The sequence below is a fragment of the Lissotriton helveticus genome, chromosome 10, assembly GCF_964261635.1.
Source record: "Lissotriton helveticus chromosome 10, aLisHel1.1, whole genome shotgun sequence".
Classification (NCBI taxonomy): domain Eukaryota; kingdom Metazoa; phylum Chordata; class Amphibia; order Caudata; family Salamandridae; genus Lissotriton; species Lissotriton helveticus.
The window spans coordinates 571419489-571429188 of record NC_136071.1 but is presented as its reverse complement, the minus strand read 5'-3'; positions in this window follow the sequence as shown (position 1 = coordinate 571429188).

The following is a 9700-nucleotide window of genomic DNA, read 5'->3' as shown; positions in this document are numbered from 1 at the left end:
TCTGTTGTGATGGGATTTTGGGGGGGGCACATTTTCTCTCACAAGCAGCTATCCTACAGAGCTGTCCCATTGATAGAATCAGGTGGATGGAGTCTTAACATGACGTTGCTGATTAATTGAGGGTTTGTGATTCCGAGAAGTAGTGTCACTCTACTTTGATACAAATGTCGGGTTGGTAGATTCAAAGGATACCATTTGGGAAGCCATCAAGATGGTGGCTAGGGCCCACATTAAGGTCTTAATAAATTGGGCCAAGGGGCAAAAGAATAATACTGATCAGGGGATATAGAAAAAAAATTAAGAACTGGAGACAGAGATCCCTAGTTCAAGCGGGAAGCATGCTCTTAGGCCACTGAACACCTTATTGGAAGAACTGAAACAATGGAGGCTGGGGTTGGACATATTTTCTTGGCTGGCTACCAGGCACAAGATGTATGATTGGGCTGATAAATCAGGCAAGTTACAATTGTGGCTAGTGATGCTTCACTTAGAACTCCATATATCCCAGAAATACGTTGAAACAGCGGCACATCTGTCTCCAATATTTTCGCTGAGTAATACTCCACTCTATATGCCACATGTCTTCCCCCAAGCTGAATAGCTCCACCTGATAGCTCTTGACCTTCCAATGTAGTTGCTAGATTCCCTACAGAGGGGCGAGCTTGATGGCACTCTGATCCTTGAAGAAGTTTGAGGACTGCTCACTGCTTTGAACAGTGGTAGAACTCCGGGTCCAAATGGAGTTCTGGCTGAGTTCCTTAAGAAATATTCCTTTGGTCAGGGTTAATGGCGTATCATCCCCTCCATTCTTCATCCAGTGGGATATGCGCCAGGGGTGTCCCTTGTCCCCACTTTTGTGTGCTCTATACATAGAGCTCATGGCGCAAAAGGTTGAGGGACAACCCGACCATCACAGGGATTTGGCTTGGTGACAACCTGCATCTGTTTAGCTTATATGCTGATGAAGTAATTTTAGCCATCAAAGAGCCCATGGCGTTGCTTCTGGCCCTAGTCACTAAATTTCAGGGCTTCAGAAAGGTCTTGGGATTTAAGGCAAACACGCAAAAGTCCCAGATCCTCAACCTCTCTTTTACGGCTGCACATGAGACCGCTTCCTTTTGAATGGACAGCCAAAGCCATTCAATATCTAGGTATTTCATTGACCTCGACTATCCCTAATACATTAGCCACTAACTATGTGCCCCTTGCCACTCAATGCGTAAAGATCTGTTGACTTGGGGCCATCTTTGCCTCTTATGGTTCGGAAGCATCGCAGAGGTTAAGATATTTATTCTTCCACTCATCTTATATCTAACTCACACGGTACCCCGGTCCCCACCGCCAAATGCTATCCGCTCCCTTCAATTGGATATCAATACATTGATCTGGGATTGGAAGAAACCCCACCTTCATAAACACCTTATCTATTGCTTTAAATGAGACAGAGGTCTGGCGGTACCCCATCTACTCCGCTGTTACCAAGCTGCCCAACTTAGATTCTTGGTAGAACGGAACTGCCAGCTCTGGTCCTTTATGGATCAGAACATTGTGGGTACTAATATATGGAAGGAGGTTTGGCTTCCCCATAAACACAGACCCTGGGGCCTCTACTCATCCCCGGTAACAAGTGCCACACTCAAAGTCTGGGACTCTGTGGCGGTAAAAGTAGGCCTGACCACCTTTCCTTCTCCGATGACCCCAATCTTCGCTAATCCTGATTTTACTCCTGGAATGCGTCCAGAGCAGTACTGATGCCAGTTTAAAGGGGGCTGTAAACATGTGGGAAGCATTTTTGACACACACAGGCTCATCCCTTTTGATCAACTCCAATCTGATTACTCCTTAACTGATTCAGACCGCATCTAATACCTTCAACTGTGACATTGGGTAACAGCTTCTGAGATGTGACAGGGTGCGGAGTTGACCGATGACCTCCTTTGAGTAGTGGCTGCTTCTTAAGGTGGACAACAAACATCTTATAACAGAACTTTACACCATATTGGGAGGTGGGACGCCCCATAATAAATCCAGGGGTCAGCTTATATTGGATACCGCATTGGGCAGATCTCTCTCTACTAAGGAATGTGAAGACATATTCTATAGAGTACATAACTCAGCACATACCATGATCAGTACTGAACCTGCATATAAAATGGCTTCCTATTGGTATCTCAATCCGATGAGACTCTAGAAGTGGAATGCTGGGTACTCAGTGAATTGTTGGCAGGGTTGTGGAGGTACAGGGACTCTACTCCATCTCCTATGGCACTGTCCAAAGCTCACTCAATACTGGAACCAGGTTTTAGAATATATATTGATTCTGCTTTCAACACTTTCCATTCTGGGTCTTTTAAACCCCCTGACTTATGCATTGCACTCTAACAGGGGGAGGCAAATGGCCCTCGCTTTAAGAGCAGACCAACAGGTTACACTCTCTCTCTCCCTGAGCACAGACAGGACTCCAGACCAGATCTCCTGGTTGCATAAATTGTGGTTTCTCCTGGGGATGTAGAACTTTTTCTTAGCAACACTCCCAGGTCACACCTCCTACTCAGGCCTGTGGGCCACCTTTATCCAGATTATTTCTTCTGAAGTCTGGGATTTAGCCTGCCCGGTCTATTTACAGCTATTACAACTGATCCAAGATGTGGCCCCACCCAAGGCCTAGACAAACCCTTGCAGTTCCTACAGCTGTTATAACCACATCTGCCCGGTGTTGGGCCCCTATAATTGATCGTTCCGGAATTTCTGCAAGTGTGTAATTTGGGAAGGCAGATACACATTTTAGTTACTTGGGTAACCACATAACTACTGACTCAGAACAAAATGGGTCCTTAGTGTTGTCCCGCTAATGCTGCAAACTAATCAGGACTTGTCTACTAGGAACCAACTTCCCCTTTTGATTGTGGGCAGCAGAGTCCCCTAAAGATGGCAATATTGCCTAGGTTCCTTTTGTACTTTAGAGCTATCCATTCATACTGCCAGACACGCCATTCAATGATATTAATGCTAGGTTCCGTAGGTTTCCATAGGCAGGGTCCTAACCACGGATATACCTTGTTAAGTGTTTTTAAGCTTTATACTATGGTGGACTAAGGATACCTGATCTACTATTGTACTATTGGACATCACAACTGGTGGTCATAAATGCTTGGATATATGGGGACTCTCACGATCCGAAATACAAACCAGGTAAAAGAACTCTCTTCACACCAAGCACCTGGACACAATTCTATATGGTACCTCTGTCCCCAAAGGGTTTCCGGAGCCCACCAGAGCTCCCTTAATCTGTTGGTAGCAAGTCCTGTAACAGATTAAATGGTTTAAAAAGGCCACTTGGCTGCCCCAAATCTGAGGCATTACTGGGATTGTGCCATGCGATTTGATCAGCATCTTGTAGGTAAAAAATGTTTGGTAAAGGGGGGTGCTTGTTAAATTTCCTCACCTTACGGAAGAACATCAACTGCACCCCTCACTTCATTACGCACTTCATTATATCAGCAGCACCTGATGCAGGACAGCCCAGAAATCAACCTACTTTAACACAAATTAATCACGGGACCAAAAAGCACTCTTGGGCACAATCGTTCCCTAGACCGGCATGTGCTCCCTCTTCAATCAATACCAATTTGCACAACTGATATCAATGTCCAAACAATCTAAGTGAACACACAAGGGGCACTATTCATAGTTGAAGCTCATTTATTTAATCCACAATCGTAGTTTGAACAGGCCATCATTGCTTCATCAGGGTCATAGGGTACAAATCATCATTAGCTATATGTCTTTCAGAGTTCAGTGTGTCACCTGATCTGTCATGTGGCAATCTGCCTGTCGGCTTCCTTAAATTAACCGGCATAATGCCGCTTAAACCTTTGTGTGGCAATCATGGCACCACTAGGACAAAAGGGGATATTGTGCATATATAAATTCCTAGTGATAAACCCACCAGACTCCCTGTTGCATCTGAGAGAGATATGAGAAATGGATGCTGATTGCATGGAGGATGACAAATGGTTCGAGGCTAAGATGGCAGACAGGTGTCTGGGGATATCTGTGAAACTACAGCTCATGCAATTTAAATACTTGCACCACACTTTTTATGAACCATCCTGTCTCAGGTAGGATGGGATAGATGATGCAGGTGTTCGCTGCCTTGTGACTAAGGGCCTGTTGCTGGTCAAACGTGAAGTTACCAGACACTTTATTGCATCTAACTCCCCCCCCCACCCCCCACTAATAAGGAGTGGATGCAAGGAATGTACAGGTGTGTTGCACCTGAGCAAATGGTTTTTACTGCACGTAGCTTGCCACACAAATACGATACAATGTGTCATGCTTGGTGAAATCACTGTAAATGAAAACCGGGAGGGACCTTGATGCTGGGCAAATCGACACAACTCTGGATTGATGTATCTATATGGTGACTTCTGTTTTAACATCAATGGCTGTACTGTGGTGGCATTGTTTTAAAATGTGTTTTATTTTTCTTTCTTGTTGACAACAATAAAAGCATTTTTTAAAAGTTCAAATTGACAATGGTAGTCAGTCAGAATAACTTTATTATGCCATCACAATGAAGGCATAAAAAGTATACTACACATAAAACATTTCAATATTGCAATAGGCTTAACATACAAAAATTACAGATTTCCACCATAAAATGCATGATAAAATACAATGGTCTCAATAAATATATATATTATATATATAGATAAGCCAGCATACAACAACACTCAGGATCGCAGTGGCAATGGTAACCTGGAAGGGAGTGCATCTGAGGAAAGCGAAAGCTGAAACGCGTCATGCTGATCCCTTCAACAATAAAAAGAATCCTGGTTTTAATCCGTTGTGCCCCCTAGTCTACTTTGTTGGAAGGAAGACTAACTGTGGCATATTAGCGCGGAGCCATACCACGCAAGGGTGGCCCTTTCTGAAGCATCTTGGGAAATTGGCACGTACCTGGACCGCCTTGCATCACAGAGGCACAGTATCTCCGCTATCACTGATAGTCCTTGACTACATGGAGAGACACTGCTACTTCAGCGATGTCCAGGACCTGCGAACTGCTGTGATGTTAAGGCTGAAAGCGCGGAATTTAAAGCTTCATGGATGCCCAGAAATACACTTCGATCCTTTTACCTGACTTCGTTCCCAGCCAGCCTCTACCAGAGGCATCAAGAAAACCTGGCTGACTGGATCACCTATCGCAACACGCTGAGGAAAACAAACTGCACTCTGGGAGTTGCAGTTTTCACGTGCTGGACTACCGAAGCGACCCCTCCCAAACTAAGCCCAGGTGTGCAACATTCTACTTTAGATAAGCCAGCATACTACAACACTCAGAATCGCAGTGGTAACCTGGAAGGGAGTGCATCTGAGGAAAGCGAAAGCTGAAACGCGTCATGCTGATCCCTTCAACAATAAAAAGAATCCTGGTTTTCATGCATTGTGCCCCCTAGTCTACTTTGTTGGAAGGAAGACGGATTGTGGCATATTAGCGTGGAGCCATACCGCGCAAGGGTGGCCCTTTCTGAAGCGTCTGGGGAAATTGGCACGTACCTGGACGGCCTTGCATCACAGAGGCACAGTATCTCCGCTATCACACTTGTCCATGACTACATGGAGAGACACTGCTACTTCAGCGAAATATATATATTTCATAACACATGCAGTTATTGTGACAAATCAATAAATCCGTTTTTATATTGAGTGAAGAGTTCATCGAATTAAACTACTCTTTTTTAAAGCTGATAAAAAGAAATACGCTACTGAAAAACATGAAAAGGGGTCAGATAATGACTGTAAAAACAAAAGGGCCACACAACAATGTTTAAAATTCATTTTATGCAACAGAGGGATTATAAACCTCCTTCTTTCATCGCAGTAGTATTTGCAGAAAAACAGAAAGTGCAAATCATTTTGTATAGATCGATCATCCGATGTAAAAAATGGGAGATCGGAGGCTGCATAGATGTTTTGTGGAAGCCCCAACATCAAAGGGATGTAATTTAGCCGAAATCTCACCAATATATACCTGTGTTGTAAATTAGTGATGAACGATAAATTCGCTGAATTCATATCTATTTGCAAGATAATCGGGCAGTCAGGAATGCTCTAACTGTAGATAACTTACTATTTGTAAAATTCCTTCTTGCTTGCAAACTAGACAACAAGTGAGTTTTTAGACCTTTTTTAGAAATAGACCGGCACGATATAGGGTCAACAAAGATATAGTGTTACCCTGATGCTTTTAATGTAGATTCAACATAACGAAGCCAACTAATATTACCCACACCATCTAGTTTCAGAACATTATTTATAATATCTCTTGTGAGAGAGTCTCCTTCCGCCATGCCAAGTGGCACATTAAGATTGGCACCATATGTTGTCAGTTATATACAGAACATTTAATTCCATATGACAATTAAAATTGGAGCATGACTTTGGTAATGAGACTAACTTTTTTTAGAAAGTTATATTCTGTACATTGCAGTTGAGAGCAGTCTCTAATGCCCCAGACAGCCGCTCCATAAGTTGCAGCAGATACCGTTTTTGCCGCATAGACTGTCTTTCTTGCTTCAATGGGTTTTAAGGCAGTTTTTTTTACATTTAAAAAGTGCCCCAATATTCTTTTCCATCTGAACCTCCCAGTTTATGACCATACTTAGCCAATTGTTTTGGCGACCGAATATAATCCCTAAAAAATTAAAAGAGTTCACAACTCCCAGAGTGCTTCCTTCAACAGTGATTTGGGGTTGATGCCTCTGCTTCGTGCCTGCCACTAGGACAAATTACTTTAAGTAGTTAATTTTCATGTCCAGTTTGTTCATAAATTGGGTATATTCCATCACTAGGCGGCGCAGAGCATTGCTGGTATGGGCTAGAATCCCTGCGACAATGGTAGTCAATAGTCACGATAGACTGGGACATAAGCATGATTTCAGGCTGACTGCAATGGAGCATGGGCCGGATACACCAACCAGGTTGCATCTGGTTGGAGGTTTTACCTTGGGACTTAGCCTTTATTCTGGAAGTCAAAATTCTTTAGAAGGACAAGGCAGCAGGTGGTATTTGAGGAGGGCTCATCGATGTCAGGTAGTTGTAGAACGAGGTCCTGGTGAAGCTATTGGTTTTGGCAGGAAAACCTCAGATCAAGAGAAATTCAAATTCCATACCCCGGAAAGTTCTCTCAACATCAAAATACTTTTGCGCTTTCACCCAGTCAAGAGTTCTACCTTAAAACTGAGGTAATGCACTGGAACATACTGACTCCTCGAATTGACTCCAAAAGAAAAATAAAATATCTTGGGATCCAAGTCCTAAAGAATATTGATGACATAGCCCAGGCAAACTTGGAAATAAAAGCCAAAGAGATGAGGAAATTATTGAAGTCATGGAGTTGTTTGTCTCTTACTTTTATGGGGAGAGCTAATGTAATTAAAATGGCTATCCTTCCGAAATTCACTTTTGTTTTTAATACAATTCCCTTGGAGTTTGATTCACGATGTTTGAAAACAATACAAGGCAAAATAAATTCTTTCATTTGGGCTTCTAAAAGTGTTAGGATAGCATGGAAAAAACTGACCCAGAAGAAAAACCAAGGCGGCTTAGTTAGCCCGGACATCTTGTCTTACTATAAAGCTTTTCATTTTAAAAACATTAGACATCTCTTCGGAGACTATGAATCATACCCTCCCTACTGGAAAGCAGTGACAAAACATGGTCATTGCTTATATAAGTTCGGCCATCAAAAGTTCTTTAAAAAAATCAGATTCAAGATCCCAGGAGCAGCATTTAAATTATGTTCAGATATAAGGAAACTTTGGCAGTATCCATATCATAGTCCCCAAGCACTGGTATGGAACTCTCCAGAAACACCTGAATGTCTGAAAGACTTGTTAGCACTTCCACTGAAAAGGGATGGAATCATCAAGTAGTGGGAGTTGCTGGAAAATGGCGACTTAAAATCATGGGACGTATTAGTTGAGAAGATGAAGGACGAGATATCCAGGTTTAAATTTTACCAGCTGGCCAGCTGGGTTAAAGATCAAGCGACTTGGCCAGACTATATTGGGATTCTAGATGGCTAACTTCATAAGGTTCCAAGGAAGAAAGAAGTTTCAAAGTGGTATTGGCACTTGGTGGAGAAGAAGGAAGTCGAAAATTATACTCTAGATCTTAAATGGAAAAAGATTTTTCCTGCCCAAGATTTGCAACAAGCATGGCAAGTATCCTGCATTTTCTTATGGCATATTATAATTTCTACGCCTCTTAGGAAAAATCATTTGTTTACTTTGCACAGATCTTACTGGACCCCCGGAAAGTTATCAAAAATGAACTCCCAGGCGATTAAGAAATGTCCAAAATGTGGCGACAAAGTGGTATTGGCACTTGGTGGAGAAGAAGGAAGTCGAAAATTATACTCTAGATCTTAAATGGAAAAAGATTTTTCCTGCCCAAGATTTGCAACAAGCATGGCAAGTATCCTGCATTTTCTTATGGCATATTATAATTTCTACGCCTCTTAGGAAAAATCATTTGTTTACTTTTCACAGATCTTACTGGACCCCCGAAAAGTTATCAAAAATGAACTCCCAGGCGATTAAGAATTGTCCAAAATGTGGCGACAAAGTGGTATTGGCACTTGGTGGAGAAGAAGGAAGTCGAAAATTATACTCTAGATCTTAAATGGAAAAAGATTTTTCCTGCCCAAGATTTGCAACAAGCATGGCAAGTATCCTGCATTTTCTTATGGCATATTATAATTTCTACGCCTCTTAGGAAAAATCATTTGTTTACTTTTCACAGATCTTACTGGACCCCCGAAAAGTTATCAAAGATGAACTCCCAGGCGATTAAGAATTGTCCAAAATGTGGCGACAAAGTGGTATTGGCACTTGGTGGAGAAGAAGGAAGTCGAAAATTATACTCTAGATCTTAAATGGAAAAAGATTTTTCCTGCCCAAGATTTGCAACAAGCATGGCAAGTATCCTGCATTTTCTTATGGTATATTATAATTTCTACGCCTCTTAGGAAAAATCATTTGTTTACTTTGCACAGATCTTACTGGACCCCCGAAAAGTTATCAAAAATGAACTCCCAGGCGATTACGAAATGTCCAAAATGTGGCGACAGGGAAGCAAATGATATCCACATGTTTCATTTATGCCATTACCTAGACATACTTTGGAGTGAAATTGGTAAGAATATTGATGAAAGTCTAAACACGACTATCAAGGTGAGAACCTTTAATGGTATTTTTGGTATATGGGATACTGATGAAACCAATATTATTTTACCAAAGAGTCAGAAATATCTTTTGTTTGCACTTATGTTAATTGCTAGTCGCGAGATTTGTATAAATTGGATTCTTCCCTCTCCCCCGAAGGTAGAAGATTGGGTTTGATCAGTAGATAAATTTAGGATCTTGGACAGAGTTAGAGGGGAAGGTAAACGCACAAAGTACTGGGGTCTGTGGGACACATATAGACGGTAGGATAGGAAGGGATGTCCAATGATTCAAACTAACACGATCATGAACCTCATGAGTTTTATAGGGGCTGGAACAGCGAAATATTAACTCATGTAGAATGGTAACTGTTGGTATCAAGGCATGGCTCCCACCTCATCTCTGAGAGCATCTACTAAGAGGTGACCCTGTTGCTTTCAAACAAGATCACATAAATGAGGACAAAA